The sequence below is a fragment of the Sus scrofa genome, chromosome 1, assembly GCF_054392235.1.
Source record: "Sus scrofa isolate SSC_HxYL_T2T_F1_AM1 chromosome 1, Sscrofa_HxYL_maternal_Yorkshire_Landrace_v2.0, whole genome shotgun sequence".
Taxonomy (NCBI): Eukaryota; Metazoa; Chordata; class Mammalia; order Artiodactyla; family Suidae; genus Sus; species Sus scrofa.
In genome coordinates, this window is record NC_139383.1 from 5,304,043 (window position 1) to 5,328,575 (window position 24,533).

Genomic DNA, 24,533 nt, shown 5'->3' on the forward strand with positions numbered 1-24,533 from the left:
ATGGCAAACAGCCAGTGCTACTGTACCTGCCTGGCACGACAAGGACTTGGGAGTGATCACCAGGTTTAAGTGCCACTTGTCACCAGCTTGTTATAAGGGGAGGTGGGCAAGTGACTTCGACTGTGGACTGTGCAGTTTTATCAGACATAAAAAGGAGCTCATAATAACGTCTACCTTGTAAGGCAGTTCTTGTGAGGATTAAATATAAAGCCCTTAGAGATATACTAAGCATTACATACGTGTTAGCTGTTACCAGAATTATTATTTAAGGAGGTACGATGCATGAAGATAGAACAAAGTCAGAAAATTTGAAATTTTAAAAACAAAAAGGGCCTGCTCTCTTATCATACCACTGCACCAGTTATGTTCACCATGGAGGTGGCATCTGGTGGCACTTTATCCTACATTTGTAACGAGGGATTATGGTTACACTGAAGCTATGTGAAGTACTTACATGAGCTCTATTACAGGCATGAAACTTCCTTTTTAGTTTAAGTTTTGATAATCTACAGGGCTTTTTTGTGTGTGTGACTGTTTCGTAATGTTACAATAAATTCTTTTCCAAATTTTCCACTAAAATTTCAAATGAAGGAGTCCCTGTCATGGCACAGTGGTTAACGAATCCGACTAGGAACCGTGAGGTTGCGGGTTTGATCCCTGGCTTTGCTCAGTGGGTTAATAATGATCTGGTGTTGCTGCGAGCTGTGGTGTAGGTCTCAGACGCGGCTCGGATCTGGCATTGCTATGGTATAGGCTGCCAGCTGCTGCTCCGATTGGACCCCTAGCCTGGGAACCTCCGTATGCAGTGGGTGAGGCCCTCAAAAAGACAAAACACAAAATAAATAAATAAATAAAAATTAAAAAAATAAAATTTCAAGTGAAAAAGGGTAATATATTGAGAGAAAATTTAGAAAATAACAGACAAAAGAGTATTTAAACTACCCGAGTAAATATGTAGCCGTGGGGCTTATGACATCTACCTTCTTTCTGAAATCCAAGTCTCTCCTGACTGTCACAAACCTTTCTATTTACCCTTTTGCCCAGCCTAAATAATGGCACTCCCACAGTTATTTTCCTCTTCTTCAGAAGGTACATCTTTGGAACTGTGTACACACACACACACACACACACATCCCTCTTGATGTGCAAAGTAGGATAATTGATGGATTTCTAAAATTTAATTAGTCTCTCTTTATTGAAACAATGGTTTATTACAGCATAAATATGCTGAGTAAGACCTGAAAAAAAGTAGACAGGTGGTGGAACATCTAATTCTGGGGGGAGGAACTCAGAGGGAAATTTAAGAAAGAAGGTTAACAACTTTATAGGCAAAATGATATGACATTTCAAATAAAATAATTCCTTGGCTTGCTACAAAGCAATAGTAGATGTTTTCAACCTGGCATGCAGCTGTAAGAATGAGGAGTGACTGGGGACCCTTGAGAGTGGGTCTTATAAACAATAGCTGCAGTTAAAATTAAAGAGTTACCATGCATGAGACAGGGTGGGGCCTTTCATCCACACGACAAGAATGGCCTCATACTTGCAAAGAACTTTCACATCCATTCTCTCATTTGGATTTCAACTCGGCAATGGGCACTAGTTAGGGCAGATCTCCGTCTTCTACTTTTATAGCCAAAGGATTGAGACCAGAGAGGGGCATGGCTTGTCTGGTGTACCACGGCTTGTCAATTCTAATGCCAGGTCCTGGGGGCCCAATTCCTGAATTATCTAGTGTTTCATCCAAGTTCCATTCAAAATCCACAGCAATCACCATCTTTCACATTATTTTTACCATAGTAGGAGCTATGCTAAGTTGTCTGTGTTCTAGATTTTTTTCTCTGTCAATGTTACAGGCTCAAAAGTAAATTTCTTCAAATTAGAGGACCCTTCCTAGGAATATTTCTTAATCCTGAGGTCACAGCTTCTTTGTATATGGTAGATAAACATAAAAGAATTTGATTTATAATAAAAGCTACAATCTACAATACACATTTGGGATTTCTAAATGACATAATAAATATTTAAATTAAAAAAAATCAGGACAGTGGCTATGATTTCAGAACTCATATATCAAAGAACACTGTCTTCCATCATAGAGTGTTAGATATCGAAGACCACTTAAACTGTGCCAAATATTGAGAAGATGATTCTTCAGTTTATTGTGTGATCACTATCTGGAATCTCAAGAGGGTATAGTTGGTCTTGAGATAGCCAGGTTCAGCAGCTGAGTTATGAGACCTCCTCATTTCAACCTAGAAAAATTTCATACTTCAGCAGATGCTGTGCAGGTGGATCAGAGGATGAAGGTGACTCGATGGGTAAGTCCAATTTTCTGCAAGTTCGAGGGATGGTCTGAAGTGATCCATTTGTTTCATGATTTATAACAGAGATAAAGTTGGGTGAACGCAGTTGAAAGGATATATAATTCCATACTAGTATTAATTGAGAGGGCACAGTTTATTCAGATCATAGTGGACTAAGAAGGATATGATCAGGATAAGCAGCCAACTGAATGATGTAAACTTCATAAGAAAATGTGGACCAGACTGGACTGAATGGCTCAAGTGGGCAATCTTTTGGGACCTCCTTAATGCAATTGTCAAGTGGTAACGTAATAAATGGCCTTAGGAAGTTTTACTCTTCAACGGGCCTATAGGAGGCTGAGACATTTTCATTTCATAACAAGTCACTGCAGAGGAGAAAGGATCTCAAAGATCTCTTCGTCTTCTAAATAAGGAAGTTGGGTCTCGAAAATTGGAGACTCACTGAAGTCGTAAAATCTGTGCCAGGCATCTTGGACTGGAGGCTAGATAGACATCTAGGACTAGATGCTGGGTTTCAGATTCCTGGCCCAGCATTCCACCTCCTGTCATCCTGACCTGTCCCCACTTAGGGGTCAGAGCCCTCAAGACCACACGTGGCCACACAGTGAGAAGAATACATGTGTCCCTTAGGAAAATGGTGAGTCCTCTGGTTACAGTGGGCAGAGACACAGGAAGGGAAGAAAAAAGGCAGCACCAGTACATGGCAGCTCCCCTCTACAGGGACCTCGGAGATGCAGGACCACTCAGGGAAATGGAGGAGCTTCTTCCTGGACCTAATGAAAACTGGGCAGAACTGGGCTTAATAACAGGGGTGCACGCAACCCCCTCCCCCCAAACCCTAGTGATATTTGAATGGAAAAGAAGGACTGCTTGCAGTTTTGGCAATATTAAAAATTTTATCCAATAAGATTTGCTTTGGAAACAGGTTTTTTTTTGACCAACATTCTCTAGTAAAACCTTGACTCCATTTATGTGTACCTCTGAGATGCGGGGTATAATTCTGGAGGAAGATGCACAGCTACCATGAATCTAAAATCTCAAGAAAGGTGATTGCAAGGAAATTTGAGGCTGCCACATTTTAGCGGTTTCTCTTTTATACTGTGTATAAATTCTTTGTGCTTTGACACTGGTTTCCTCCCAAGGTATCTGGGAAGCTCTGTAAAGGCTCACTTATAGATCTTCATAATACTGCTGTGGTCGTAACAGGCAGGAGCAATGGCTCGCTGCTGGTTCTTTATCTATAATGAGTGACTTCATAGGTTACACAGATTGACAATCTGGCCCATAATCCATATTTTGTAAAGGGCAGAACTACAGCCTAGATAGGCAGGATGACACAAGGCTCCACAAATCAATATCAGGGCCCCAGACAGAATCTTGCTCCTATTACTCCTTGTCCAATTCTTTATTTACCTACCTTTCCTCTCTAAAGCTCATGTCAAGTGCAACTTGCAAATAAAAGTTTTACCCAAGAATGCTCTATGACAGTGAAGAAAGCTCAGTCTTTATAACCTGAATTTGGGTTAAGAAAACTGTCAATACAAAGGGAAATTGCAGAGTAGTTGTGGAGACTAGAACAAAACTATCAGTTTTAATAATAAAGTGAAAATGATATCCACATCTCTACCCAAACTTGTTTTTCAGTATAGGAATATTAAAAATGGGATGTGGTTACAAACCCTGCAGCCTTTGAAACAATCACTGAGTTACAGCACAAGGATACCCTCTAGTTGATTACTTCAGTCAAGAATATATGGCTTAGGTGACAGGGCAATGCCAGCATTAAATTTTGTTTTATGTTGTCATCTCTACCTGTTTGGGGTGTGAACTGTGATGAGAAGTATTTCATTCCTTTGATTTACTGTGTTCAGAACAAGGATTAAAGATAGGCAACTTGAACTCTCTCAACAACTTTCAAGAGATAAAGCGCTGTGAAAAGACACTACTGGATGCTCCAGGACTGCTTACAAAGTTCTTCTGAACAGACCACTAATGAGAAGCATTTTATTAATCCAATATCCACTTGGCAAGATTCTTCTTGGGTGAGGGAATGGCTAGGAGTGAAACTAAGTGGAGTAAGTAAGGGGTTTTGAAACTGCATAAACGTTATTGTTCTTGGTACATAGGAAAGCAAATGTTTTCTTCACTGGTAGCTGAGATTCTTGCCAAATGAGACAAGAGGGACCAGGTGAGCCATGACATGTTCAATACAGCCAGCTTACTGCAAGATAACCTACTCTATAGAACCTTAACTATATAACCCCTGATATAGCTCTGAAATACCAGTGGGTGTTCCCACATGCTCAATTCAAACTGTGCTCATTTTTTCACACATCTATTCCTCAGCCTCATGCGGCATTCTGAGGCACTTTTGGGATAAGTGGCAGCTGAAAAACGGGGGGATACCTCCCAAACAACTGAGGATCTCAGAGCTGGAAGAGAACCTGATGACAATCTTCTCTCCCTTCTTTTCTTTCTGATGAGAAAACTCACCTCACTGAAAACCTAACTCACATGAGAAGGGACTACTTGCACTGCAAGGCTGCATGCAGAGTTTGAAAGTCTAGTTTAAATGGTCCCCGTCAAACCTCACATCCAACCAACTGGATGCAAACATGTCAGGCACAGAAATCTCTACTACACCTGGCCTGCTGGCAGGGTTCAATGGACCATTCCCTTTCATTCGGTAATGCTGGGTGCTGGGTGCCGGGAGCCAGGGCTTAACAGCACAGGCATGCCCCTGCCCTCAGAGAGCTTGCATTCCCTTGGGTAGACATGCAACAAACAGGCAGATAGATAATAGTAATTTGTGATAAATGCTCTAAAGCAGACACATTATGTTTAATTCATTGAATTTACCATAGATTATAAAGTGGGGAAGGAGATGGCAAAAACTAACTTTAATTAAGGAAACTTTCTAAAGAAGAGAAAATCATGGACTTGAAGAATAGAGTTGTGGTCACCAAGGGGGAAGGGGAGGGAGTGGGAGGGACTGGGAGCTTGGGGTCAATAGATGCGGAATGAAGCCCTTGGGATGGATTAGCAACGGGATCCTGCTGTGCAGCACTGGGAACTCTGTCTAGTCACTTATGATGGAACACGTAACGTGAGAAAAGAGAATGTAATACTGTATGTGTAACCGGGTCACCATGCTGTACGCTAGAAAAAATATATATATAAATAAAGGATTTAAAAAAAAAAGAAAAAAAAAAGAAGTTGAGAAAGACCTTTTCCTTTTGCAAGGGGGACTGTGTTGAGATCTAAAGAATGGGAAAGGGGCAGTCATTTCATGCAGAGGGAGTGGCAGCATAGAGCCCCCAGGCTTTGTGGAGGAAGACCTAAGAGCTTTGAAGGACTGAAATAACGCCTAAGTGGAGAGACCTTGGTGAGTGAGAGGCAGGCAAGGTCCAGGTAAAGAGTTTGGTGTTTTAAAGAAGTGTGAAAAAAGTCATTGCAGTGGAGTGACCTGTTAGGCTCACCTTTGTTTTTTGGTGATAGGGCCAGGGTGGCAAGAGAGAGGGTAAAGTGACAAGCAGGGGTCAGCTGCAGTGTTCCGGACAAGAGAGGGTGGTGGCAAAGGAGATGGAGGGAAGTGGATGGGTTCGAGACATATTTTGGGGACATTAAGTGCTGTCGCTCGTTAATGGCTTGAGGCTGAGGGGAAAGGGAAGAACCAAGGGGACTCCTGGTTTTCTGTCTTGAGTACCTGATCATCCATCAGTAATTAATAGCTTTACTTTGAGGTAAACAAGATAGAAAATACCAAATATTATTTGAGCGAATAAAATTAGTTAATGTACCTTTATTAGTGTCTAACTTAAATTGGGAAGTAAGTATGATATAGGTGAGTAGGATTCTGGTCCATTTTTAGTTTCTAAGCTTTTTATTTATTTTAACATGGACGTCTGGCTTCCTTTTCTTGGATTATATACCCGTGCTCTATTATTTGATTGAAAGTTGGGTAGCAATTTTTTCCCACCTACTTGGTTCCTTCATTACTAGAATTCTGTCACATTGGAACATCAATAATTGAACATGTCCAAGAAAGCAGGAAGTTAACTCAGAAATGTATATCATTCTGACTGCTTTAAGTTCGGTTTGACAGGAAAACATCTGCCTTTCAAAAGAAAGTGCTATCTTGTTCTTGCTTTGAGATTCCTGGAAGAATTGCAGAATCTAACTACAAATGTCTCACTAATCCTCACAACATTTCAGTGAAGAAGGAAAGTGTAGATTTCTTTTGTTTTGACAGTATTCTTGGTGAGATTGAATATATAACAATGTCATTATAATTTTTTTAAAATTTATTTTATAAAATAAATTTTGATCTAATGTATATATGGGTATATTTAATTTTGGACAGTCTGTGCATCCAATGAAGGTGAAATACATGTTAAGATAATCCCAGAGAGTGATATATCCCTTGATTTATTTAGCTTTACATCAAAGAAAGAGAAGAACACTGAGAAGCATAGAAAGAGACACACAAGTCGCAAGACATTTGTCTGTCTACTTAGTTACAGTGGTCTGGGATACAACCCGACAGAGGAAGAGACAGGTGCTGTGTAAATCACTATATAAATAATCCACAGAATAGTATTGGTTGAATGAAAATATCATTTAGAACTATTTTGAATAACATTCCATGTTTAAAAGGAACAAACATAGAAAAAAGTTTAATATAAACCATGAGTTATTTTTCAAAATATGCATTCATATTCCATTTCATGTTTAATTTATGATTGGTTTTATATGATGGGCTCATTATTGAAGAAAATGTTATATTGCTAAGAAAAGTAGTTTACATTGCAGGATTTTAAAAAGATAATTAAGAATGAGAAAATCTGCCAGCATTCTCTATTGATCAAATACACTGGTCAAAAGCCTAAATGTAATTGAAATATGAAAATATGAAGGCCACATGGTGGATTTGACATGTTTCATATCTGCTAAACTAAGCTCTAACACTACGCAGACAACCTAGAGAACAGTTTAACTTTTAATAACACACTTTTAGATTCCAATAGATGGTGTTGGAGCAAGCATTCAGAAACTAGATATATCAGAGACTAAACACATTTAACACATGAAAAACGTGTTGTTGTTGTTGTTGTTTCAGTTTTAGTAATAGAACTGCTACCAGATGCATTCTAGCAAATTATCTACTTCTTTGTTTCAAATTCCAAAAAGAAGCATCTGTTCTTAAAAGCAAGCATTCCTTTCTATAATAAAAAATATCATGTGCCACTTATGAGCATTTTACAGCTTGAAACATTTAATATAATAAAATGTGCAATGGGGGAAAAAAGAGAAATCACAGAGTGTCAAGTAACAGAGTGTCTGGTACAGAGCTAGATTTAAGTTGCCCCAAAGCTAGTTTTAGATGTATTCATTTGTGTATCTAATCATCGTGTAATTTCCTTGCAGTTTTGATGTAAATACACAAATTCCCATGTCTATGAGCCAGAAAGAACCTATATTCCAATGCACTGTTTGAAATTTAATTTGTTAGTCTTCTTCCTAACTAAAGCAATTCACAAAACCTTACAAGAGACCATCAAGCAACATACTATTTAAAAATACATCATTCCTTCACTTAAAATACATAGTGAACACTGCAGAATTATTGAGAAGATACTGTGAGTAAGCATTTAGGATACAATCACCAACAAAACAGAGATGAAAGACCAATAGGAAAGTAGACATCACACAAATCATCATGAATAACCAAGTGATTGATTATAAGAAAGCAAAATGCCACCAAGGGAAGGCAACAGGTACCACAGGGGATATTAGGTGGAAGTGAACCTACCTGTGGCCCCATCAGGCTTTCCTGAAAGGGATGTCTCGGGAAATATGATTATCTACTTGTTTGCGGACTTGTATTTTCTTGTACAATTCTCTTCATAGACTCTTTTCCATTGTGTCTAAGTGCATCCACTCACCCAACAAATACTGAAAACCTGCTCAGCCAGACCATATCCTTCCCTGACACTCTCTATAAATCCTGTACCTACATCAACCCAAGCATCAGCTGTCTTCGTTCCATAAGCCAGGCAGCAGGGAAACCGTGAAAACCTGCTCACTGAGCTGCACAGCATTTACTTTACATGACCTGGATGCTTTCTCTCTCCCAGCCCAAACTTCCCTACACCCTCAAGCCCATTAGTCCATCTTTGCCTCTTTATTTTCAGGAGATACCTGTCCTTTCTATTTCAGAAGAAGACAAAAAGAAGAGGTCAGTGGGTGTAAATCCTATTTTTTTCTTTCTACCAAACCTACAAATTTATCTGAATCCAGACCTGTCATTGCCTGCTGGTATCTATGAACTCTACCCCCTACCCATCACTGTAATCTGTTCCTTGTCTCCTTTCCCTCACCTGCAGCACCTCGGAACAGGCATTCCTCACCTCTCATCGGAAGGCTTCAAAAACTTATTTTCTCTTCTCTCTCCATCAGTCTTTTCCCATTCATTTTCTACGACACTATCAAGAGATATTCCTAAGGGCAATCATGCTCAGATCGATCCTATGCTTGAATAACATTTCTGGCGCCCCCACAGGGAGAGTGTCTAATCCTCGGCGTGACCATTTGCTTCTGTATCTGCTCCCCACCCTACTCCACCTGAACTGGGAGTCCTTGAGCACATCCCTCTCCACCCCCACCCCCACTGCACATGCACACACTTCCAACTCACGGCTCAGTGGCCCCACATCCTTTCACACTCTTCAGAGAGGAGGCCACAAGAACACAATAATCACAACACAACGTGAGGTATTCACACTCAGATGTATTCAAAATACCTGGAGAACTTCCCAGCGGGAAACTCCTTGTGAAGGTGTCACCTCTGAGACACCACTTCCTGCCATTTTTGATGTCTAAGCCCATAATTCTGACCCCTTGTTCCTTCGGTGGGTCGCTTCCTAGTCTTAGCTCAAGATCTTGCTTCAAATACTGTCTTCACTTTACTCATTCCTCACAGTATGTGGCAAAGTTACTTTTCTGCATTTGACATTGACCAGGACTTCCCCTTTCCAAGGGCTCAGTGTTGACCTCCTAATGCATTCAAATCCAAGTTAAAAGCTCCATGCAACTAATCTGCCTGGAAATCCTCAAAAAAAAAACCCTGCTGATTCCTTCAAGCCCATCCCTCCACACTTCACTAGCCACATGCTACTCCAGAATGATTCCTTCAGAACTTCAGGTCTTCCTTTAGTAGTTATTAAAATCACATCTTTCAGTGAAAATGCCAATGATTAACAAAAAGGAGGCCTATGGTAGCATTAATTTAATATTTTTGTGATTATTACTTTTCATAAAAATAGTAAAAGTAATCACAGTTTACTGTGTGCTGGAAATTTTGCTAAGCATTATCTCATTTTACCTTCCAAGAAACTCATTTATTTCACAGATAAGAAAACTGAGCTTTAATGAGATTAGGTAATTTTCCCAAAGTTATTAAGCTTGTAAACGGGCAGAGCCGAGATGTGAATCAGGCCTGATTCTGCGGTCCAGGATTTAACCACCGTAATAATACATTATCTGCTCCTGTTTTCACTATCTTGCTCCAGAATTACCAGTCTGCTAGTATACTTCTGTTGTGTTTATTTATTTGTTTTCCAACAATTCATTAAATAAATATTTAGTGAGTTCTAGCTCCTCCTCTAACTAGTCTCTATGAGTTGACAAAGATGTGTAATGCAGGAGTCGTCCCCCCAGAGAATTACTATCTAGATTGAAAGAGTGTTTTAAAAGTGACTGTGTGTGTGTAGTTTCAAACCATGACATAACTGACATAATACAAGGAAATACAGTAGGAAAATTAAAATGCTGAAAATATGCAGGCCTGGGATAGAGTTCTCTAATATATTTTTTTGTCCTTTTAGGGCCTCGCCCATGGCATATGGAGGTTCCCCGGCTAGGGGTTGAATCGGAGCTGTAGCTGCCAGCCTACGCCACAGCCACCATAACTCAGGATTCAAGCAGTGTCTGCGACCTACACCATAGCTCATGGCAATGCCGGATTCCCAACCCACTGAGCGAGGCCAAGTATCGAACTTGCATCCTCATGGAGACTGGTTGGGTTTGTTAACTACTGAGCCATGACGGGAACTCCAAGTTCTCTAATATTGAAACTACTCCTGAGACTGGTGAATTTCAAGGTGAGCAAAAATTGTTCAAGATCCTTAACTTTATGTACATGTAAACATGGAGTTATTTATTTATGTACCTATATTTAAACATTAATTCATGTATTCTTGTTGTAATCCGTGTCACTCTGTTTATATTATTTTGAGCTGAAAATTCCACACAATATACCTGTGATCCACAAGACTTTTATTGGCACCTTATGATTCTGGCATCACATAATGAGAGATTAGAAATTCCACGCTTTGATATTTGCACACCCAAGACGTGAACATCTTTTAATAACTGATATAATAACCTCTTGGAGACTCTTTTGTTACATAGAATTAGTCATTAAAAACTATGTTCCCTAAACAAATGTGATCTTTCATACTTTAAATTCCCCCACCTGTCTTCACCTGCCAAAACAAGCATCTCGATGATTTTTATAAGCAGTTCATTATAGAAAATCTGCCTTTCTTTCTGTAACTATATTGTGCCCCAATCTGACTTTTATCCAGTGCTTCCCTAGACATCTTCATCTTATTCTAGCAAACTAGTGTCATTAAAACTAATAAAGCTCTAGGATGCTAGCCCTCCAAGGACTCCAGCGGTCTTCTAATCACTGTGCCCTCATTGTGAGACCAGGACGTCATGGTCTCTCCGAGCACTGGCAAGTTCATGGCCAGGAACTCTGCTCAAGTGTGCTGTTCACTTTGTCCCCAGTGACAGTCCTCTGCCTCCCCATCCCCACTTCCAGCACATGTATTTAGTATTCAGACCAACCATGTTAGCCATACTTTCAAAGGAAAGAGTGGTGTCAACAACCTCCTCAGAGAAACTAACTCATTCCTTCCCCTTAAAACATTTATTCAGTGGTCATAGATGTTAGCCACTGAGGGTAAAAGCATGGGCAAGGTATGGTCTCTGCTTTCAATGAGGCTTACGGTTGTACTGGGGGGGCTAGGTGTGGAGATGCAATGAAATCATTAACAAGCTGCAGAGGCTGGATCAAGGGGCCTAACTGAGTGGGACTCACAGGACACAGAGTTAAACCCAGTGGAGCAAAGGGCAAGCAATGCATGGCTGGAGCACTCAATGGGTGCTGAGACGACATGGGGAGGGGGCAAAGACTGAGAGGTCAGCAGGGGCCAGCATCGAGAGTCCGGGGTTCTCCCACAGGGAATCTGGGCCTTGACCTGGAAATGGAGAGTCACTAAGGCATCTTAAGTAGTGAACATGCAGCCAGGTTCTCACCTCAGATGGATCATTCCAGCTCAGGGCAGGTCTGATTGGAAGGGCAGTGGATGGAGGCGGGCACAGTGAAGGAACCTCAAGAGAGAGGAGCTGCTATCAACCAAAACGGGAAATGAAGATGAGATATGGAGCGGGGTGTGGTAGAGTTGGTGGTGAAGGGAAAAGAGAGGATGACGAATTTGGTGCCAGATGAATTGAGTTCAAGGGGCCCGTGCAATCACTGGATTAAAAAAGGCCAGGATGCAGGAAAATAATAGGATTTGAAGCTCTGGTAGAAACACAAATTTGGGAGTCAAGAATATAGGTCATGATGATAGAAACCCTGGGCTGTATTTAGTCACAAGGTCAACTTCACTGGCAGTTAGGCTGTGGCACCCTGAGGTGGGGCTGGGTACTTTGCAATTGTTTGTGCGATAATCAGGATTTGGAGCCATCACACTCTTGCCCCAGAAAGCTTAGTTAGCAACCTGAACATCACCATGCTCCCGCTTGACCTAAACCAGGCTACGGTGGTGCATCCTAGATTCTGGCTTCAACTGTTGGGAAAGAGAAGTCGTCTTCCTAAGGGGGTTGCTAAGCTGACTGAGAATGAAGCCAACACCAAAGAAAATACCTGAGCAATGGAACAAGAGACCGGATGTTCGTGGCGCCGTCTGTCTCTGGATCCAGCCATGCCAGAAGCACATCCTTGAACATTTTGGGTGTTAGCCAAGAAATTATTTATTTAAGGCAATTTGGGCTAGGAATCTGCCACCAGTGTCCACAATTGTCCTGAAGAATTCAGAAGGATACTGTCCTCTCTAAACCCAACCTTTGGATCACATACAAGGATAAGATAAAGTCGTTACTAAGCCTGACATATGTGGAAGGGCCAAGATTAAAAAGCCTGTGTGACCTACCCAAGCACTAGGAGGCTGATGGTGGATTCACGAGCCCCCAGGCTCCAGCTGCGTTCATAGAAATTATTCCTGAGCTGCTCACTTCCTTTCCTCCCTGGTTCTCACTTCCTTACTGTATAATTTTCTTTTCAACTTCTTAGCCTGAAGACTTAATTTTCCTTTTTGACTCAATTCTTTAGATTTGACTGGCCCTGCTCTCTGGTTTTCTCACCTCCTGAACTATGCTCAATCACCCCTAGCTGTGACATTCAGAAGCGAACTTTCGTAACTGCCCACTTGGCAGAGGTGAGCACCTGCCTAGCCTGGTGGGATGCCCTGTGGATACAGAAGGCCAGAAAGCAAATTCAGTTGCTGAATCCACAAACAGAGCTGAAGGGTTAGAAACCTGGGGAAATCAGAACTCTGCTGAGACCAAAAGCAGGTAGAGTTGAAGCGGCTAGGTTCTGGCCCATAGCCGCAAACAAAGCTGAAATGTTTCTGGATCTTCTTGGGCACTTGTTCCTGGTGTGCAGGTGGATCAGTGTAAAGGTACAGGGTTTTCAGTTACAAACACAAGGAATATTGTGGGTCTGTACAGTTATGCCCAGGTGCATACATAGAGAGTGCTTCATTTCTTTGTTCTGCTGGGACAGCCGTAGGCCCAGGACCCAACCTCATCTCGTCTGCTCCTTCCTCACCCTGGTCCGTCATCTCTCTCCTGCGTCAACATGTTAACATGTTTGCCTCCTAACCGGCCATCCTGTTCCTATACTTGTTCCCTTACAATCTTTACAATCTTCTCTCAACACAGCAGCCAGAAGGACCTCTCTAAAACATGCGTCAGATTGTGTTATTCTTCCACTCAAGCCCTCCACTCTTTCCTCCTGTCATCACTCAGCGTCTTTACCACGGCCTGCAAGGCTGGAAGGGCCTGACCCTGCGGCCTTGCTGACCACACCTCCGGTCACCCTCTCCCTCCTGACTCCCACCAGGCACACTGGCCTCCCTCCTCTTCTTGGACTCTCCAGACCCTCCTCTCTGTGCTCAAATGATACCTTCTCAGTGAGGCAGCCCCTCGTCCCTCTAACTATGCCAGGACCACACATACACACTAGCCCTGAACTTCTCATCCTCCTTCTTTGGTTGCTCTTTTGGCAATTATTGCCTCCCAACACACACCATAAAATACTTACCCATTTCATGTACTATCAGCCTCCACATGCCTGGGCTCCACAAACTAAGGATTTTGGCTTTTGTTTACCGATGAAACTCACATCAAGACAATGCCCAACATACTGTAGAACTCAAATAAATATTTATCAGGTGAATAAATTAATGTTAAAAGCAAAGCAACACATCTGACTATGGATCAATAGGGCAGATGCTACAGCAAAAATGACCACCACTGTTCAGGCCATTCAGAGTACCTAGCAAATGCAATGCGTTGGAAATAGGAGTTTATAAACAGGCATCAGGTGTGCTTGGGAATTTCACAGTTTTCATTTTAAGAATTTTATATGAGCCACTGTAGGCAACAGTCTGTCATACAAATGAGGTATGTTGTAAAAAATCCTTAACTGAGCTATTTTAAAAATGGGTTTTTAAATGAATATTTAAATATTAATATGGGATATTAATATTTGAAATTCATTCTTTTTCATAAAGTAGAGTTAATCTTGAGGCTGGCATAGTTTTTAAAACCTTTTGCTAGCTAAATTCACAAAGCACCACCATCAAGGCTCCAAACAATCCATGAACCACACTAGTCTAATTAATGGCTGTTTGTTTTATTAATTTAGCCTCTTTGCTTAAAGTTCTGGAGGATATCTGGGTGATTCATTCAGTCAAAAATCTGGTTATTCTGAGGATTTCAAAACCTTTCCATTTTCACTAAAGCAAAAATATGTTTTATATCATTAGTGAATATTTTTCAATACCTTTAATAATGAAATTAAAATACCATCACTGGAAATTCCAAATAAACTTCATCTTGCTTTCCCTTACACCCAGAGTAATACATGTGGCTTATTTCTTTAGCAAGTGAACAGGGAGGTCTGCTTCCTGCTTATTTACATTTGCATCTCTGTTTCCTGGCATTGCGGATTGATATACATTCTTCACAATTAAATTTTGCATCTTCCTAACTCAGTACGTAAAATGAACTAAAGTTCTCCACTTGTTGATTTTGAAAGGAAAACATTTTCAAGTGACCCTATCTCATGGGGATGTTGGACAAACAGATAAGTAAACAAATAAATAAAAATAAGACCCAAGACAAAGTAGACATAATACCCTTTCACCTTAAGAAAAACACATTATGCTAACAGATCCACCTGTTGTAAATGCTGGAGCCACTGTTCTGTACAGCCAACAACCAAGTGATTTAATTAAGTGATATTTGTCACTGGCAGATGGAAAAGAGGTTTACTGAGTCTTTGCCAAACATTTTCCCCCTCATTTTTACAATAAATGCATTCTATTTCAGTTGCACAAACATTTACAATGGCTTCTGTACGCTACCTAGAAATGTAAGCAGTATTTATAATATGGTTTTTACACCCTAGGTAGGGAGCAAGACTCTGTTCCTGATCCTCTGTCTGGACTGCCCACGGTCAGAAGATAAAGCTGGGAATGTGTGGCCCCTTCCCCGTCACTGAGATTGCTCTCAATTCAGATGCCACATACCTCCTTGTCCAAAGGTGCTCGTTAATAATACAATCCCATAATTGGAATCAATGATTAATAACAGGTTAATGGATTTTCCACAAGGGTAGATTTAGAATATCAACCAACAGAAATTATTTAAAATGTCTGGAATTTGAGGACATCAGTTAAGAGGATTAGTGTGTCTCTCAGGACCTATGAAATATTTCCGAGATCAAATAATAGAGGCTGCCACCTAATTCTTTCTCAGATTTTGTGGCTCAGGCCTGCTGATGCCTGATGGTGAAAAGCACAGCTCTTCTCATGACACTTAGAAGCCTTTTGAGGTCTGTCTCCTGCCCTACTCACACTTGATTATACCTAAAATCAAATGGCTTGAATTTCCATCAAGTATTTCTTGCCAGCACCTCTGGGCCTGGTGCCTCCTTTCACAGCGAGATCGGGCTCACCCTGTGTCTGGTAAGGGGTACTTCTGGATGCTTGTTTCTGACACTTCGGGTTCTCAACCTCTGACCACCCTGACTATCTCCGTTTCTCACACCTGCTGCCTGCACCCTTGAGCTCCTCATGTCCTAGGCTCCTCTACTCTCTGTGCCTACCATCTCTGCACTGAGTCTGCCCAGACTTCTAGCTCCAGTCGCACCAAGGAAGTCTCTTAGCACCAACAGAATGGTAACGGGTGACAAGGTGATTCTGGTTTGCTTATCCACGGCTCAGGGAGCAGGATGTAATGCCCTACATTTACAAGGAAAGAAAGAGGGACTACAAGAGAGTGCCTCATGGGGCGTATTTTTATATTCTACCGAAACTAAGATTTTTCTGGAAGCCAAGAGACAATAGGCTTCAATAATCTCAAGAGGAATGGGGTGTTGGCTACCTGCAAGACACTATGCCAAACATTTAACTAGATCAAGGAGCTTAATTCCTTTACCTTTCAAGGTGAGGACTATTCTCCTGTTTTGCGCATGAGAACACTGAGACTCAAGAAAGGCGAAGCCCAAGGTCACACTTCTGGTGAGGAGCACAAATGAGATTTGAGCCCAAGTCTGACAGCAGAGCCTGTCTTTGAATCTCTGCTTCTGACGTTCACTTTGTTTTTACTTTTCACTGAAAGAAAGGTTAAACGGTTGTGTTTCTAAAAGCATAACTGGAGATCCATACAAAGTCCATATTAAAAATTTTATAAGCCTCTATTGGTGAAATAAAGTAGTAAACTAATTGGAACAACTTGGATAATTATTATGAGTTAAATTGTGTCTTTATAGTACCAGAGAATGTGACTCTACTTGGAATTAGTCCTCGCAGATATAGTCCAGATGAGGTCATGAGAATAGGCCCTAAGCCAGTATGACCAATGTCCTTATAAAAAGGGGACACTTGTATACAGAGATGGACACACTTAGCAGGAGGACTGTATGAAGAGACACGAGGAGGATGCTGTGTGAAGACTGGGAGATTCTGCCACAAGCCATGGAACATCTGGCCACCAAATGCTGGAGGCCAGGAAGCATCCTCTCCCTATGGGTTTCAGAGGGAGCATGACCCTGCCAACATCTTGATCTCAGACTTCTGGCCTCTAGAGCTGTGAAACAATATAAAATTCTCTTGTTTAAGCTGTACAGTCTGTGGTATTTGTCACAGCAGCCCTAGGGAACTAACATAGGAACATTGGATTGACTGGTAAAGGGTGATGATGCTGCTTATTGGTGTGCAGGTGATTAAGAGTAATCTGACAATTTGGGGTGGATAAAGGAAAATATCACAAGATACTGTTAAGAACATGCTGGTAAAAGAGAGTGATCCCCACCTACTGGGAATCTTGTGCAGAAAACATTATGATGTGATCCCATAACTGGTGTCTAGACTCTCTGCCTTTCTCTGAAACCGGATGCTATTTTCTTTGATCCTCAGTTTAGCACCATGTAAATATTCCTGGCTATTTCATCAGTGTTGACTTCCACCTTATCTTAAGCTTTAACGTGAGACAAAGATAGTCTGAGGAGTGGACTAAGCTGGAGCCACAGTATATGCTGGCACTGCGCACACAGCAAAAGAAAAAGGGCTGGAGAGAGGAGCTTGGATGCTACTCAGACATCCTTTATCTCCTGCATGAACCTGCTTGCCCATACTGGCTGTCTATACACATGTGCTGCCTGCTGTCCTTCTGTGGACAGCAGGCTCAGAAAGCAATGGAAGCAGTAGAAATCACAGTCAGAATAGAAAGACAAAGTATGGTTCAGCCTAGACCTCACACATTCATGTCTAAGACTGAAACTCCACCCTGCTCCAACTAGAATTGGAAGGATGGGCTGCAGTGCATCTTGGAACTTTGGGACAGGTTCAGTATCATAAATAAATAACATATTGTTTCTAAGTATTCCCAGAAACTATAAATGGAATACTAAAACATATTTCTAGACCACCAAGGGAATTTGAAATACATTCCCTTTTTCCTGTTTATGAGCCCACCAGCCACCTTCCCACTCCGTCAACTCTCCATTTTGCTTTTACTTGTTCCTTTTCTTTCTCTCTTGATCTCATGTATCTGGGGCTTTCTTTCCTGTGAGTGTGAACAGCCACAGACAACGTCAAAATAATTTGATTTTCAAGTCAAAGGGACTATGAAATAAGAATTATTGGTTATTTTTACATAAAAGCTGATATATTTATAATGGCCCAGTAGCAGCAGATGCTGTTGGTCTCCAACGGATTTGTCATGATGGGTTAATTACCAGTTTTTGCTACTGTTGCTATCAATTAGTAATTCAGGTTAATCCTAAACATATGAAGCCAGCTATGACATGAGTAGTCAGCAATTATTGCTACAAAGTATCATAAGAACCAATTTTCAGGATTAAGGTTAAAAAAAAATACACTTGCCAAAACACTGAATTTATTTGATTTTTTTTCTTTCTATCTTACTATACTTCCCTGTAAGCTACTTGGCATGAGGTTTCCTTTTTAATAATATCTTTCTGACATGAGATTTTTATTCACCCATACAGTTTTATTCATTTCAGCCTAATTTCTAATACGTAGGCTTCAAAAATTTTTGAGATAATAAATGAATGCTAATAAGGTGTGAAGAAAATCACTCCAAATTAATTAGTGGGAAACATTATGTAGCAACCGATGCCAAAAACACTGCTATAATGATCTAGTGTTTGAGGCTAAAAGTTTGCACAATTATAGAAATAATGTTTAACTATTTTGGGTGATCAATTCTAAACTGAGAAACTCTGGGTTATTCAAACAATAATGAAAGCTGTAGTTTTTTTCCTAGCCTGCAAGTTTAAGGAAGGGAAGATTAAGATAAATTTATATACATTACCTATGTTTCTTATGTTAAACATGAAGGTCAAAGATTTTAAAACACCTGCTTCATTAGTGTGGCAACTAAATAACCAAGCCATCATTCTTTCTAGTTCATCTGAAAATTAATCTAAAATACGATAGATTACTGCTTTGAAATGTTTAGTAACAACACGTGCAAAATGAAATCCTTAATAAATCTCCAACTTGTGAGATTATACTATAACATATGATAGGAATGCACCTTTTGTAAAGATAAATGTTACTTTCTAATACACTTATCCACAGGAAAAGCAATTATTATTTTACATTGTTTTAGTTACTTTTCAATTAGTAAATAAAAACTATGTGAAAAATATTGAGTTTACAGCTATTTAGTTCTACATAAAATTTTTTTCAAATAAAAATTAGTATTCCATAGCAATATTTCACCCTTATTGACTTTAGTGTTAATAGAATTTTTAAGAGTAGCATCAAAAAGTTCATATATTACTTTCAATTGCTAGTTTTTGGCCTGTGCAGAGTAGCAAAACAAAACCACAGCCTATCTATGCACCATAAGGTCTACAGTTAGTGAAAAAGTGAATTTATGTTTGAGAATAGAATGTGCCATCATTCTTTCCTGTTTAATCATGGATGATTGACATTTGGTAGTGGAACAATAAAGGGGAGAGAGAGAGACAGAGAGACTCAGAGAGAGAAAGTTCTGTCAGTCAAGTACTATCGCAGTTCTAGACAGTTCCAGAGGAAAATCATCACTATCTAATATGTTAGCTTGACAGTCAAAGAATAATCTCAAGGTCATTTAAACCCTAACATTTGTGGGAGCAATTTACATTAAATTTTCTATTTTTAGTAAATAAAAGTTACTGCTTTTTGGTCCCTTTCAGAAAAAAAAGTTCATTTTATTTAGGAATAATTGTTTCATTTTAAATTATTTTTCTTCCACTGAGTCATCTACATACTGTATATTCAAAAGAAACGTTTTCTATATCATTTAAGGAATTTAATTAAGCCTGAAAATTATGAGTAGATTTCATTTTGTGAAAGCTTAATTACAATCTTAAAATATTAAAGCAATACTGATTGCTAAAACCATACTTTGAATTTTATTTCTTTTGGAGCCACTCCTTAACTACTGTTACCACAGAGCCCAAATGGCAATAAACACAATTGACTAAGTATAGGTTATTAAAAAAAAACATTTTCAATGCAGTTATGACATTTCTAGTTCTTTACATCTAAGCAGAGAAGTCAATTGAAATCTCAGGTTTCACCAATTTAAGATTTTTTTTTTTAAAGACAAATAGAAGGTAAAAAATCCAATGAAGTTTTGGATGCCAAGAATGCATGTGGACTACAGCCATAAGAATATTCTTATATATTTGAAATACAGATTTTTCTTATTACTGCAAGAGACAAATTATTTAGCAAGAAAAATTCACATATTTATCAGTAGATATAATATCACATGAAAAAAAAAATTCGAAGCTAGAAGCAGCCCCAGAGAAGAAAATAAATCATTCTGTGCAATTGGAGCTGCACAATCTGATTCAGAGAGGAAGCCAGCAGCAGCGCTGGGAGCCATCCTACATCTAGTCACAGGCTAAGGATGGTGCATGTTACTTAACATGCCCCTTTCGTGTAGCTGGGCCCTCACTAAACAGGGCTATCTCCTTTAAAGATGCGATACAATTTAGTGTGGTTGTTAGTTCAATTCTGGGACTCTCCTGAGCCAAGACTATCAATCACAGCGAACGGTGGAATTATTCATACAGCTCAGTATTCTGGACTGCTGTTCACAAGAGACTGAAGAGATACTATCAAGCTCATTTAATTTAGACTTGAGGCTGGACGTGAACTTCGCTCCCCGTGGAACAGTACTATTTATCTATTGAACCAGCCCCAATTCCTTAGGTTTTGTTAAAGTGGTTTCTGATGGAAGATTCTTTTAGGATATTTTGCATTAAAGAGGGAAAGGTTATATTATGAAAATTCAGTAAGCTACAGAGCAGCCAGGGATTCCCACGTTTGAATACTCGAGCTGCTGAAGGCAAGCAATTGGATGTAAATAAGTTCAAACCATTTACTGACCTATAACAAAAGTGTAAAAAATTTAGTTATATTTTCCCCTCAGTACTGTGTTGTAATTAGAGACTACGTTAGTAACTAAACAAACAATGTCTTATAGCCTACAGAGGGGAGAGGAAATTTATTAGAAGATGAATCTCCATCTTCAGCGACTCTCAGAAGCACTGGGAAAATAGGTTACTACCCTTTGCTCATCCACTTCGGCTAGGGGGGAGCTACTGACACTTTTGTTTAATGGTGGGTCTCATTTCTATGTTTGTGGAATGCACAGGAGTTCTCTCCTAGGATTTACCAGCAGAAACCTGGAAAGCAGAATAGAATTCTTGAGACTCAAAGCAAAGATGAAGGGGTTAAGGCCAGGAAAGCTATTTGGCTGCGAGAGAAAGGCTCCCCACCCCGTTTGCTGGCTTTCCTCACACTGGGGAGACTAAAACAAGGGCAAAAGGCTAAACAAATTTGCTCTTTTAAAACCATCAGCTGAAAGAATACTGAAATTTCATCTCCGAATGCTCACAACCCAGTAACTGATGAATTGGGGTAAACTAAAAAGAAATTAGAATATAAATTAATGCCACCCAACTTACAGGGGAAATGAATACCATCAACCATCACCGTTAACTATAAGATTCAGGTTTCTCTTTAAGAGGACAACATTTTTCATCTCATCTATTCAGGGAAAAGTTAAACATGCCATCTGTTTCATTTTGTATTTTTTTCCTTATATCAGTTTAAAAGCTGTATTTTAAGACTCTCAACATTTGTTTACTTGTTTTCCCTGAGAGCTAGGACAAGGTTTTTTATTTTCATCAGTGGTTTATCTTCCTCTTTCTGTCTGGCTTCTTTTTTTTCTTTTTTGTCTTTCAGCCCTTTCCATACTGAAAGAATTTTTTGAGTGGTCATATTAAATTCCTTACCATATATATTTTATAAGCTTAAAAAATCAATTTGGATTGAATCCAGGAATAATGAGATATTTATTGTACTTTTTTATTTAATTCATTCACAAAGAACAAATACATTTGAAAAGATTGATATGCTTTAAATAGTGGAAACATTGTGAGTAATGAACATATTTCCAAACCTAGCATATTTTTAATTTGGGGAAGAGAAGGTACGTGATTCTCTGTACAAAATCTGATCTGTTCACTAAAGTTTAAAAATAATTTTCCCAAAACTGCACCATATATTAGGAAAATTCAATTCATGGAAATAAATGTGTTCAAAGAAAAAATAGAAATCAAATGCTTTTTTTTTCCACAAAGATGAATAATGTAATTTAATTTTCAAAAATAATTATATAAGAGTGTTTTTTAAAAGTGCAAACATATAACACTGCAAAAACAAATCTTTCAAGACTAAGGTTAATCTGAATGTTTGAGCTTTCATGCCTCTTCTAATACAGTTTTACATACTTGTTTTAATGAAATTTCAAGTAAGGATGTTTAAGGTGAAGAGAAAAAATGAAGTATCATTCACAAATTGCCTGGACCTCTGTGTGCATTGTGGACCAAGAATGTGCCAGAGCAATGCTTAGAGGAGTAGAGTCCTTCCATTGGCTGATGGAGTTATTCTCTGTTCTGTTCAGTGTATGATCTCCAAATTCACTCCCCCCAAAAATAAGAATTTACAGGAAAAATGTGAATGGTTAAAAAAATAATATTTTGTCATGTATCTTCAATACTCTAATTTTTTAAATATATTTTTCTAAGATGTAAAGCAGCAAAATGGTAAAATCTGTCAAAACTGCTAAAAGAAATTCAAAGTTCTACAAACTCGACATAAGCATTCCCAATGGCACTGAGTCTTCTAAATATATGAGTATAGAATGACAGAATAAAAACCGATATATTTATATACAAGGACAATATTTGTATTAATTTTCCTGGATATTTTTTGCCAAAATAGGAAAGGTTTGGAGTCTTCAGGTAATTAAAGTTTCAGAAATACGTTATTCTTTGTATTTTGAGGGCAGAAAGATGAGAGGCAAGGTGAGATAACACTTAAAAAAATTAATATAAAAGAATTTCTACTTCTGGATATCTTTTTTCCTTTGCACCCACGGTATATGGAGGTTCCCACGCTAGGGGTTCGTGTGGAGCTACAGCTGCCAGCCTGCACCACAGCTACAGCAACACGGTAGCCGAGCCACATCTGTAACCTACACCACAGCTCACAGCAATGCCAGATCCTTACTCCACTGAGCGAGGCCAGGGATCAAATCCGCAACCGCATGGTTCCTAGTGAGATTTGTTTCTGTTATGCCACGGCAGGAACTCCTATTTCTGGACATCTTATATCAAACTAATCTCATATTCCAAACAAATGTAGTGTTTATATGAAATGCAGACACAAACTGTGTGAAGACATTCAATAGTAACCAAGGCATCTAGGACTTGAAAGGCCAAAATCCTAGAAAGAAGGAAAGTGCCTAAAAATTCACAGATGGTTTTCCTCCTTGAGATACATTCCAAACTTCATAGGGCATAGAGACTAAGTTTTAGAAAACAGTGGCCTAGAATTCCTGTCAGTCTCACATGTAGGGGAAAAATATTGGAGTTTGAGCTCTTTTTGTCAAGTAGGTCTTGCAGATCCAAGATCCCAGAGAAAAAGGAACCAACCTCAGAGAAGTGAGCCTGACATCTGACATTTGATGCAACTTCCCCTGGAGACATTTGCCGCTTCAGCTCCACCTGCCCAGGGGAGAGGCCTAGAGCCACGCAGATAGCAGAATCTGCCTGAGGTTACCCTAGGATATGGTTCTGCCCCAACGCTATTTGCCACTCAGAAGTATATATATCATCTCTGGAGAAATATATCATGCAATGTCCCAAAACCTTTTATACACAATTTCTAGTAGTCAACCAAACACCACCAGTCATTCCAGAAACTGGGACCAAATGACCAAAAGACAAGAATAAAAGCAGCTGACTAAAAGTGATTGACAGATGAATTACATACCATAAAATGATATGGACTTTAAATAATTATAACTAATGTGCTCAAAAAGATGAAACTGTGAAGAATTTCATCAAAGAACTAGACCATATAAAATATGCTATATGGAAATTCTAGATCTGAAAAACACCATTATATTTTGAAGTCAGGAATTCAGTAGGTAGGTTTAGCAGCTGATCAGCCATATTGAAGAGATGACTAATGAGCTGGAAAACTGGTGAACACAAAATATCCATATTATCACAGAGGGAAAAATAGGATACACACTTTTAAGAAGAGAGTTGGTGACAGACACACATCCTTTGTTTCCCTGCAGAGAGACTGAGAATGTGCAGTAACAGTGAGAGTGATACTGGCTGATAATTTTCCCAAACTGAAGATAATCCTCCCTCCCTCTGTTGTTCTCCCGATTAAAGAAATCTGCTTAGGAATTTGATGATGTTATAGAACTATAATTTCAAAGTTCCAAAGGAAATTTTTTTAAAAAATGTTTGTTTGTTTAGGTGGTATCAGGAGTTAATAAGCAGTAGTGGTCTGTTGAGCAAAGCGTCAATTTAGGCTGTGTCAAGGAGGGTGAATGTAGTGCGGGGGTAGGAGTGGAATCGCTCACATGTTGCACACGGAGAGGAGCAGTCACCTGGGATTGGAATCTGCAGCGACAGAGCAGGTCAGAAAAGGATTCTGGAGTCCAGAGAGCTGAGAGGGAGTCAGAGAGGCTTAAAGGAGACAAAGATGCCCCCAAGCCCCCAAACAAACAAAACCTCCCCATGTCAGGAAGTTGTGTGAATTTTGAAGAGGGTGGTGTCTAGTGTGTAATTTTATCTGCTTCTGTTTCCTCTTACTGTGATGAGCTTTAATCACCACGTATTTTCCCAAACCCTTGGTCAGAGCATGTAACACACGAGCCTTGTGTTAGTGGTAC

The 24,533-nt window shown here is 39.6% G+C and overlaps 1 protein-coding gene across 2 annotated transcripts in view; it reads right to left on the minus strand.

The window, feature by feature from the left end:
- Positions 1 to 24,533, minus strand: part of PACRG (parkin coregulated) — a 500,701-nt gene that overhangs the window by 310,014 nt on the left and 166,154 nt on the right. The gene's annotated exons all lie outside the window — the stretch shown is intronic.